We start from the raw sequence: 12,184 nt of genomic DNA on the forward strand, positions 1-12,184 counted from the left end.
TTAGTTGCATTAGTGACTTCAAGAAAAGTCGTTGTGCTCATTCAGACATGAGGTTCAGAAGTTAACAGAAAGGGGTGCATTTCTAAATGGGACTTATGTTTGCATACACTATCTATCAGTTAAATATTTACTGAATTTCAGTTTTAGAAACACAAAGTATACAGTCATTTAACTGTGTGCTGATGTGATCCTTCAGGATAAATCACATTTTGTTTTGCTCAAATAGTGCTTCCTGAGTGGACAGTGTGCAGATGTATTCTGTCTTTTAAAAAGCTTCTCATTCATATTGTCCATTAGGGAGGAAATGTGAATGAAAGGTACTTTGTGGAGTTTTTGAGCAGCAGTAGCACCATACAGGACTATTTTAATGACCAGATCCTTCCAGGGGTCGTGTCATGTGTTGTGGCATTTTGAACCTTAGGATAAACATGTTTTTTCCACATTTTTCCTGCTAATGAGCAGAAAAAGAAATACGTTTTCCAGCAGTAGAAGATGCAGGTTGTTCAGAAAGCAAGCCATGAAGCATTCAGCACAGCAACTGCAGATCTGCTGCAAAGTACATATTCAGCGCTTTGTTGAAAAAACCTTACATTTACATAAACTGTTACAATCTTGTCTGTTCTAAATCTTCTCAGATTTACATTACAGCAAATGGCTAAGCAGTTTAAGGGGCTGTCAAGGAATCCAAACTGCACCAAAGATTTAGTTTTGAGAACAACCCCCCCCCCCCCTTAACAAACCAGTGGTGCCTGTATACACTTGTATATATACAGTAGTGTAAATATGACTGAATGTTGTGAGTCAGCTGGTGGAGCTGTGGAGTGAACCACTGATGTTAAAACCATGATGAAAGCAGCTAATTCACACTGGACTGGAGAAAGTGGCTCTGCATGTGTAAAACATTTGATTTGTTTATGATGATGATAAATATTATGCTACCTATGAAGTCTCTTTAACCTTAACAACTGGCTCATCAGACTTGCACCATAACTTGTTGTCATGGAACAGAATATGTAGAAATATTACACCACAAATGCTCAGCCATGTTTGGTGGACCTTTCAGCTTTGCTTGTTAAACACAGGCTGACCTAATAACCTTGATGATTTTCACGTCTCGTTTAGGTGTACCAGGAAGCCAGTGAGCCGGGAGGCACAATATCAGAGTTCTGGCACAAAAATACCTAAAAGGACTGCAGTCAGTATCAGTGATATCAGTTACATCTAGTAAGCTTCGGTGGTGTGTGCTGTAAGAAAGGTCTGTTGACTCAAAATGTTCCTGCTACTGACGTCTTTTCAAGTAGAGTTTAAATGTAAAGCATCAAAGGTCATGGAGTTTAATACCTCAACCCTAAACTGAAGTTATGGTTGAGGTAAAAGCTGTGTGTGTCCATAAAGGCGTCACGTTGCAACACATTCATTTGCTAAAAAATAAAACTAATCTATGGGATTAATGTTTTCTAAATTTTCTCTGTCTCTTTTTTTAACAGTTAAATGACTGTTACATTGCAGACTGTGAACTAACAGCTGAAGTAAGACATTTTTGTTAGTAAATGTGCTGCAATATGACACCATCAGTTATGAACTTGAGCATTATTAGTGAGCACTGAGACCTACAGGCATAATTAAGCACTTCAAATAAGTTTTAAGTATTTTATATTTCTTGTCTTTTAACTGCCCCAAGATATAAAAGGATATTATGTTTTCACCATACTGCCTAAAGGCAACTGGCAGCTACCAGCAGCTATTCACTGGAATGTTTTCTTTCTTGTTGCTCAATGTCTGAGTCGATACTGTGAATTAATCAACACACCTTAAATATCAATGTCATGACTCTGACATTTGTTTTTATTGTCTCTTTTGCATAACATATGTGTTAGTAATGACTGGATCTTCTAGCATTCAGAAAAACCAATGATGCAAAACTGCAAATATTCTACTTCCTCACTGGAGAAAAAAAGGGCCACAGTGTGCACTCAGCAGCACTCCACCTGTCGGGAGGAGCTTTCAGAATGTCAAAATTTGTCACACAAATATAGAATAGCAACAAGACATACACACACACACACTCCAATGTCAAGTACCTTTCTGTCTGGAATCACCTTCAACAGGAAATCAAAATATGTGTTGACTTTTGCCCACAAACCTAAAGACAGATAATAACATAAGTAGGCAGGTTTTAGTGTTTTATTGGGACAGAAGCTGGATCTGCTTTCAGCAACAGTCCTGAAACCCACAGACAAGAACTGAGGTCTAACAAGCAGCAGCAGCAGCACACCTAAATGCCACTCTGCATTTTCATCATAGCAGCAGAAGCATAGCTTGCATCTCTGTAATTCCTGAGTCAGACACCAGAACACCAAGGCATCGCTGACGCCACCACAGGCGACACCAAGTTGACTGAGGTCACTGTCAAATGATGATTAGTACACAGCGGTGCAGTTTGCTTGGTGCCTTTATCGTGCCATTCTGTATAATTATCTCTGCACCTGCTCCATCGATACTGAGGAGTAACCTGGTTAATTATCATTGTGCCAGCATGCTTACAGTCACAGTGCTTTCCCAAGTAGACTCTCATTCTTTTTGAAAGTAGATCACAACTCACCTGTTGTAATGTTCTTCAGACAGACACTGGATCCCTCCTCAGAACTGTGACCTCTGACTTCTCCATGGAGATTAAAGACCATTTGTACTGTATCTGAAGCTACTTTTACTGCAGACAACAAGGTTGTCTGTTCATAAATCTCAGAAAGTTTGCAGATATTCGTGTTGCACTGAGATAGGAGAGACAAAGAGATGGAGAGAGTAACAGAAGTCGACTGAGAAAGTTGGCAAAGGGCACCTAATAAGGAAAGCTGGTGGAGAAAAAAATACAGCAGGTAAGACTCAAATCAGATCAGGATCCAGCAGCCGAGGAAAGCTTGAAGAGGTTTACTGTAGTTTCAAATAACAGGAGGAGATGGGCTGTCACACACCCTGTTATTAATTTGTTCCAGAGGTGACTGGTCATGCTCCCTTTGTGTTGCTGTGTTTGACAGCACTGGTGTGAATGTGTACTTTGCCAAAATGAATAGCAATGAGGTCAAGCTGTCAATGTGCCTGCAGGGAGACGGAGGAAGAGACAGAAATGTAAATTGTGTATGAAATTGAGCTTTTAGACTCATACTTAGTATGTGTTTGTTATTTCTTTCACATGCTCCGCTCAGTTTGGTGTGACATATTTATGTTCTGCTATTGTGAGTCAGGGGGTGACTGAAGTTGGTTCACTGTCATCTGCAGTGAAGACCACAACAGTCCCGTTCCACAGCTTCTTGTGTCTTATTTTAATGACTTTCATTAAGAGAATTCCATGTGCTTTTTGTTTTGTGATGTTTCTAATTTTGTCCTCTTGAGTCTCTCTTCATCCTATTATAGATCATATCACAGTTGTCACTGCCCAGTCTAGACAACAGCTGACAAAATCTGGGCGTCAACTACTGCACAGAGGATGACTAAGTTGGTGGGGATGTTTCTGTTTAATATAGAACATAAAGAATTAAAAAGCAGAATAATAAAAAACAGATCTTTGGATTTTTTTGGGACGAAGCATGGAAGTAAAGAACAACAGGACTTGGTAGTTTCACCACAGTGGTTTGCCACAATTGCAAGGAGAGCACCTTTGGATGTCTGAACCGCTGTCCAGATCCATGTGATATTGTGTGTAAAAGGAGCCATAGGCCTTGAACGCCAACAATTTAATGGCTGTGTAAAAATACTGTCTACTCAGTTATGGCATGTAAACACACAATCCAGAGAATATTTTGTAATCTGCAAGGTTAAAGACAGGAATATCTGAAATGTCTTAGCAAATATCAGATTGAAATAGAACTTAAGAATGTAAGACTTCACTTCAAATATCTGAATATCCGTTCGCCAGATTAACGTCGGGTCTCATCCAGACACTCATGGTTTCCAGATGATGTACCCTAATGACTTTGGTCCCTGGCTTTTTCTCTAGCACACCTTCACACTTTTTGTTTAAACCGAAATTTGGTGGCGATATCCACAATCCCTACAAAATGAGTTGGGACCTTTTATAACACTCTGTTCAGGTCAGCATTCTTATTTATTTTGTGTGTGATTATAAGGTGTTATAATATCCGAACACAAGCTTGTTTGTGCATGTTCAGCCCCAGCGCTGCACACACGTATACTTTATCTGCTTACACAATAGTGTTTTGGGCCTAAGAGTGTTTGAAAGATTGAAGTCGTTAAACTGATTTTACTGGTAAGCTTTTCAGGCATGAGGTAACAGGATATTCCACTCTGGGGAGTTGGTACCACTAAGTCACATCCCCCTTTCTTTTCTACATGAAAATGAAGTAATCACCCTGTCGACCAACTTTCTAACAGAATTTATGTTCCCCACTCTGCCTCTTTGCACCTTCATTCCTGACTCTCCCTCTTTCACAGTCCCTCCAAATCTTTCCTCAACCTTTTTGCTTAAAGCGATGGTCCTGGAAATCTTTTATGAGTTGATTCTGGTTTCACTGGTAGTGATTCAAGGGTATTGCTTTAGTACTTTCACTCAAAACTGTATTTTTTTAATGTTTAACTTTTTGTAAACAGTGTCTGCTATTACACATGGATGTTGCTTCTCATACTTACCCGAGTTTCTTATTTTTATTCTGGTAAAACTAGAAAAGAAAAGCTCACCACTTCCATGAAGAAAATGTATGCTTAATAGGCATGTAATGTGCTTTAAAGCGTTGTATTTACGGTCTGTGTTGGACTTACAGTTGGGGGAATGGGGAAAGCATTGTCTCCACCTTTACAATTTACCCAAAATATCTGCTCCTTCCGTTGCCCTTTTAACGCAGCTAATGTGAATGTTTTCCTCTTAGCATTTCCAGTTTTCATTAGTGATTTTGTAATCCTCACAATGCTCCCCACTGTTATAAAGTGTAAATAAATGAGGAATACCAGATCAGCTCCTAGCAAGATTTCACCCATTAGCTGCACTGCTTTCCTTTGATGTCTCAGTGTTCTCATGACAGGGGTGAAGAGGGAAAACGATACAGTCATTATGGAAGACATTTAATGCTGAAATCTTATTCATTTCACATGTTTGAAAATGAGATGTTACAGCTGAGGTCGGGAACTGAGGACAAATTGAGGTAAACCGCATTGGTCCGGAAAAACAATATGTGCCATCTCATTGCCTAGTGGGTGCTTGTTCTTTGAAGTAGTCTACAGAGGAAATGTTTTTGTAATTTTCCTAGGGTTAGGGTTAAAATATGGGAGCCTTAGTTTGCTAGCTCTCATGCAACATACAAAGAATCACAAGAAGACTGGTACCTGCATGTAAACAATGCAGATTTTTCATTTGTATGTTAGAACAGAACATGCAGTGTGATTTGAAGAGACCTTTAATAAACATGAACTACTGACAGGTTTTCATACTAGTCTGATGATGGTTCAGTTCGCTGTTGTCATCAGATGATCTGTGCTCTAATCAGTCCTGGGGAACATATCATTTCAAAGGATAAATATGATTTATTACAGCTTGGGTTTTACTTTTTGCTGTTCATATCAGTTCTGATGGCTTTGTACTCATCAAGGTAATTCCTGAGTCGTTTGAACATGGTGACAGAAAAGACAAATTTTTGTTGTGCAAGTCTATGTCCTCTTTTTTAAATCTTTTTTAAAAAAGTTATGACCAAATACAGTGATTGAAATTATACAAGAAAGTTGGTCTGTGAACTCTGGTGGATAGATTTGTTGAAATGTACTGCTTATCATTTTTTTCTCTTCCAAATATGTTCCTCTAACCTGGAGATTTGTTTAAAACTTGCTTGATTTTCTCCTCATGTTTCATGCTTTCTGGACTCCAAATTATAAAAATAACATTAAATTTCTCTTAAGTGTTAATCAAGTAGCAACAGCGGTTTTGCTTGTGCAGGATTTTTCAGACGTCCTCTAGTTTGAGAGAATATACAACGCTGTCATGTCTGGGTTTTATCGTGTACCTCAGGTTTAGACGAGTCAGCCTTTGTTTACAGCAGACCGTTGATGAATGGAGGCAGTCATCAGCTACCAGCTATTAAAACACCAAATTTTTCTCTCTGTCTTCCTCTTGTGTGCTTTCCCCCCTCGGTTTACATCCCACGCTCATCGTCTACTGGTCTCCCTCTCTCTTCCCTCTCGCTACCTTTCTCTTATCACAGGGGAGGACAAAGGTTTATGTGGGCCTCTCATTCTGTCTCACAGTGAGAGATGGCTGCAGTGTATTGTGGGTAACAGAATCCAGCTGTGTTGTAGACTCTGTGTTTGTGTGTGTGCTGGTGTGAACATGTGCAGGAATGTGTGTGTGTTCGTGGCCGTGTGCTGTGTTGTGCTGCTCTGCAGGTTGTTGGTGTGTGTTGACCTGTTTCATGTCATTTTGACAGTGACGTTTCTCTTTCATCACATGGCCTTATCTCATACAAATAGCTGAGGATATACTGTGCGCCGTGAAGTCTTACTATAGCACCAGAAAACTCACATTTAATTATGAGTCCATGAAAGAGCAGAGAGAACTGATTTTGCAACTCCGAGTTATGTGGTTGCAGTGCGATGCAGGATTGATTGCACAGACTGTAGGTGCTCCCCATGTTTCAACTGCTGTAGTTGATATGGTGCATGGCAGATTCTTGGCTTTATGATGTGGGCACCCGGACAATATCAAACCAAAGAAGAGGGCCAGAGACATGCTTAAAATGGGCCTGCATGGATTGAGCTGTTCGCTTTCCTTATTTCCCTCCCACTTCATTCCTTTGAAAAGCTGAACCAAGTTCAAAATAGAGGAGGTGTTTATGAAGTGTGCTGGGATCGAAGTTAACTATAGATGTGCCTTCCTGTCAGTTTCTTTGAAAATATTGCATTTTGGGCAGTTCTGCTGTTGTACACTTTTATAAAACCTTTTAGACTTTCAGTTTTTTTTCTCTGACATGACATGAACTGAAAATTATACTGCTGCTTGCACAAATCAAACACTAGTAACACATTACTTCTTTCAACTGCATTTCTCAGTAGCTTGGTGGTAACAGTGCTGTTTTCTGAATTGAACAGCTTTTCACTAGCAAAGCTCCTTTGCTGGTTGAGTAGGTCGGCAGCAACAATAACAATAAATTAACTATTTTTGCTATGTTTATGCATATTAGCTTACTACATTTCTCTCGGGGTTAACTTTGGTGTCAGGAAGCTTCATTTAGTGTAGAGTAACTGCTAGCTTCCCAACACAGCTAGAACATAAAAACTACCTTGCATTTGCCATTATTCCTATAACAGCATAATTATCTTTTTCAAAGTATAAACTTTAAAAAAATAAAATAAAATAAAAAACTCGATTTTGCAGTTCACTCCGGCTTCCTCCCACAGTCCAAAAACATGCTGAGGTTAATAGCAGTGTATACATAATGGATGGATTTTTCAATATGTGAATGCCTAGGTGAGTTACATAGTTAGTTGTGGAAAAATTCTGTTTTGCTCTACAACATACCATTAAAACATCCATTATTTATACACCGCGGGGGAGCTGGAGTCTATCTCAGCTGACTTAGGGTGAAGGCAGGAGACACCCTGGACAAGTCACCATTCTATCACAGAGCTTCATAGAGAGACAAACAATCACACTCACATTCACACTGGTGAACAATTTAGAATCACAAATTAACCTGAGCATGTCTTTGGACTGTGGGAGGAAGCCGGAGTACCTGGAGAAAACCCACGCATGCACAAGGAGAACACATAAACTCCATGCAGAAAGATCCCAGGCCCAGACCAGGATGCAAACCAGGGATCTTCTGCTGCAAGGTGACAGTGCTAACCACTGAGTCACTGTGCAGCCCTATTAAAAGGGAATAGGATGATTCATGGAGACACTGGTGAAGTATTATAAAAACATAATTTAAGAAGACAAAAATTTAGGCAATCATTTTTTTGAATTTCATTGCAAAACATGCTAAATAGGAGCAACTTGTGAGATGCCTCCATGAGAACTCAAAGTCTAGAGAAATGTGAGCACAAGGCCAGTGTTATAGTTTCTGTGTCCACAAGAGCCCAAAAGCTGGGCACAGTAGTGTGCATGTGTGTGATATGTAGACACTGATCTACTGTACATTTCTGTAACATGTCATCTAAGTGACGACAAAGTAGTAAATGTAGGTTGCCTAAAGAAGACTTAAAAGATTAAACTATATTCTTGTCAGACGTAGGAGAAATTTACAGTAAGTCGCTTTCTGGCCTTAAAAAGCTAAATATGTTGCATCTTCAGAGCAGAATCTCAGGTTCTTAAACAAAGGTGTTCATCAGAGTGGATGCTTGATGTCAGGCAGGTTTGAATACTTATCCTCTGGGATGGAAGGTGTGTCTACTGTACCACCCAGCACTGCGTTCCCTGAACTAAACTCGCAGAGAGGCTGTAAATGACACATCCTGTCAGAGGGACTTACCTCCAGTACATGTTCTGACTCAAACCGCATACACGCTGCTTGGAATTTATAATTACAGACACATATTGTATAAAAGTATGCATCTTAAATTTGTGTGATTCTGTTTATTTGCAAACTGTACGATTTGTCAAGAGAAAAGCCATCGTAGCTTCTTTCCTTTTCTTTCGTGACTGTCAAACACTGATGTTCTCTCATTCATATTCCAGTCAAACTTCACCTTTCGTGTCATAAAATGATTCACTTATCCAGTGTGCCAGCAGTAGCACCTTTAAAGAACTGACAAGCTGTTCTGCTATTCTGTAAACAAAAGGTAGCCGCACACAAAGAGAGATCCGGATTCTAGAGCTGAGCGTGTCTTTAAACTGGGACATCTACCTGAAACAAAAGCAGTCATGTGCCGTGTCTTAGCAAGAATACTCTATCATCAGTCGGGCATGCTGTCAGATTGTAGACATTTTCATTGTGTGCGTGTGTGCATTTAAGGTATGCACTATTGTTTGAGTTTGTAGCTTCATATGTTTGACTAATGCTAATAATAATAGTGCTCCTTCTCCTGTCTGATGTGACAGAGTGGTTTGGTGACTTTAGCAAAGTCATTCCAGACATTTTTTAATGTAGACTAACAAGTAGATGGAAATTTTCCATCCTCCTCCAAGGCGATATCTTGTGTCTAGTTGTTAAACATTTTAAACGAGGAATTGGATGTCTGTAGAATGTGGATTTTTCAATGAAAAATAGTTAGTTGATGTCAATTAAGAAGAGTGTTTCGCCAGGTAAATGAACTTCTTCTTCATGGAAAAACAGAATGTTTTTACTGTCTTTAAACATGAATTGAAGTGGTTCTGTTAATTTTTCAGTCTAAAATGTCCAACATTTAAAATCTAACTGAATACATCTACTGACCTGCTGCTTTCAATTGCAGTTTTCTTCACTGTCCAGACTTTTTTCTTGTTACATATTGAGTCAAAAAATGTTGACAATCACCTATGATTTTTCTCCTTGTTTTTGATTTTTAGTAGTATTTACATGTGCCACAGAGGATTTTTTTCCACGTTTAAGATTGTAGTGAAATTGGCGTAAATTTAGGTGATGATTAAAGGTAAAATAATTAGCAGTGATAGTGGATAAAGCCACCATGTGCCGTTTATAATTCACCCTGTGTTTTGTCACACAACTATGTTGCAGTTCAGCAGTTTAAAAAATGTTGTTTGGATTAAGAAGCCATTGGCATTTGACACATTCATTTTTTCCTAAACAGATTTCACCATCTATTTCATGTTTTGGCCCAATTAGACATTTTATCAGTACGACTCAATGGGAAACAAAGTTGGAACTTGAAATCAGTCTATCAGTCTGAAGAACCTGTCATAACCACACATTGGTTTACAACAAGACAAAGCATTAGACACAAGCTGAGAGCTGGCATTTACAGGATGAATAATTAAAGATGTACTGCACATTTGAACAGGTTTATTGAGTTGTAAACTAAATGAAATTGCTGCACTAATATGAAACATATCAATACTGGTATTAATAGTAGCATTTCTTACCAAATGTATAAAAATAGCCTATTCAAAAGTTGAAAATGGCTCAACATGCCTAGTGGTTTATATTGTCATGACCTTTGCAAGGCCAGTGCTGACACAGTTGACTGCCTGGGTCTTTATACACCATGAAATTTGTATATTTAAGAAAAAGCCAATTCCCGTAATAAAAGGGGGTCAACCGATTTTCCTCAACCTATGTGCTTGATTGATAGTCAGTGAAACTGTACTCCTTTTTAAGTATATACTGGTCGAGACTCATCATTCACAGTAGTTATTTTTCACAAACGCTATTCTGCTGCAGTTTTTTGGACTTTCTTGGACTGTTTCTGTTGCTCTGCCTACTACATTCTTTGTCTTCAGACTGTCATTCTACTCTTCTTCTAACTAACATTACATTGCCACTGGAGACTACGCCAATCCTCTCTTGCACTTTGCACTTTACTGCCTCAGCTCTTAAAGCTCCAGCTACTGGATTTCCTGGGGCTGGAGCCAGCGACCGCCATGGTCCTCCACCACACTGATGTCCACTTCAAGGGATTCTGGAGGGGAATTCTGTAGCGAGTCTGTGGCACTCCAGATTTTTGGAAAATGTTTTCAAATTTTCTCTGGAATGAACCACTCCTGCCCCACCCCCTCCCATAATTACACTGTGATGGACTTAGACTCAGAGCTGAGGGTGAAGTTTGACTTTAAAGTGTGTGAGAATCTTGAGCGTAGAAAGGCTAGAAAGAGTTGTGAAATGTACCAGTGAAGCCCTACCATAGGACTGCTTTGACAGCCTCTGGTTGAAATTGGTGGCTTAGGTTTGGTTCCTAAGACACAAACACTCACAAAAAAACTTAGACCTTTGGCTGGTCACTAGAAGATCGGACCACTTTCTGTCAGCAGGCACTTCTGTAACCTCCCTGTTTTTTTTTTCTCTCCCCCTTTCCAGTCTTTCCCTACTTTCCCTTCATAAAGACAGATTTTTAGGGAATATTGCAAATTGCTGCCAGGCTGAAGGGCTCAGACCTTGTGTGTTAATGGGGGGACAGAGGGCAGTAAGGGAATGGAGGTATGGAGCAGGAGATGCCCCCCTGACTTTAATAAAGCATCTTAGGTTTCTCCCCATCAGGAGTCTTGGAAAGGGCAACAGTGCAATGGATAACTTACAGAAACCAGGTCAAAGGAGGGGAGAGACGAGAGGAAAGAAAAGAGGATGATGCAAGGCACAGAATGGAAAGTAATGTACCTGATGACAAATGATCCGCAACTACATTAGTCATCTAACCCTAATAACTGCTTTTTCTAAATGTCAATTAGAAATCTGTACATCATTTCTTATTCCACAGCAGAAATAGCAAAGTATCCAAGTCTTTAACAGCTGCCATGTTATGTTGTGTTGTATTTTTATCCCTCCAAATTAAATTTCAGTCTCTTCAGTTCTACTTGCATTTATCTTTTCATCTTGAGTTAAACTCTCTTTAACTGTTTCCAGGTTTACTCTCAAGTTTCGGTGTTTGTGACTCGTAGACATTTTGACCTGGCCTCCAACCCATCGAAAATGAGTCTGATTAAATTCTACTTTTTGGGCTCCAATTGGTCTGGAGTTGGAGATCACACTTTCCGTACTCAGTCCATTCCAGTGCTGAATCATCTATGCTGACTACACAGCAGTATTTTCATTTACGTCGACATAATTTGCACCCCATTCTAACCAAGGCTGAATAATTTAATAAGTAAAACAACCTTTAGTTTGTCCAGGACAAGCTGATTTTCATAGCAGCTTTGCAAAAAATTAAACCTTCAGTCTCCATGTGAAGAACAGTTTAGTCAGACTCCAGTCAAACACTGCTCAGATGTATGAAACAATACTGTATTTCTGCACTTAATTTTGGTAGAAACACATATATAGACTGTAAACTTCATCACTGCACAACCAGCTCTAAATAAAGGCATGAATATATTTAAAGGAGGTGAGGTTAGGAGTAGCTGTGATTGTCTTATCTAACAGTGAAGTGAATAACGACATCTATTACATTGAGGAGACACTGTTCCTGTTGTAGCCTAAGGCAGTAAATCTGTCCACCGTTTCTTGGACGCTACTCTTTTGGTGCAGCTGGATGGACATAACTTATCTTTATTCCTCCCACAAGGGAAGAGGTTAAAAAGAAAAGAGAGGGGGGGAAA

At 39.4% G+C, this 12,184-nt stretch overlaps 1 protein-coding gene across 1 annotated transcript in view; it reads left to right on the forward strand.

The window, feature by feature from the left end:
* Positions 1 to 12,184, forward strand: part of LOC111572771 (vasorin-like) — a 36,973-nt gene that overhangs the window by 18,532 nt on the left and 6,257 nt on the right. The window lies entirely within an intron of this gene.

Source organism: Amphiprion ocellaris, chromosome 4 (assembly GCF_022539595.1).
Source record: "Amphiprion ocellaris isolate individual 3 ecotype Okinawa chromosome 4, ASM2253959v1, whole genome shotgun sequence".
Lineage (NCBI taxonomy): Eukaryota > Metazoa > Chordata > Actinopteri > Pomacentridae > Amphiprion > Amphiprion ocellaris.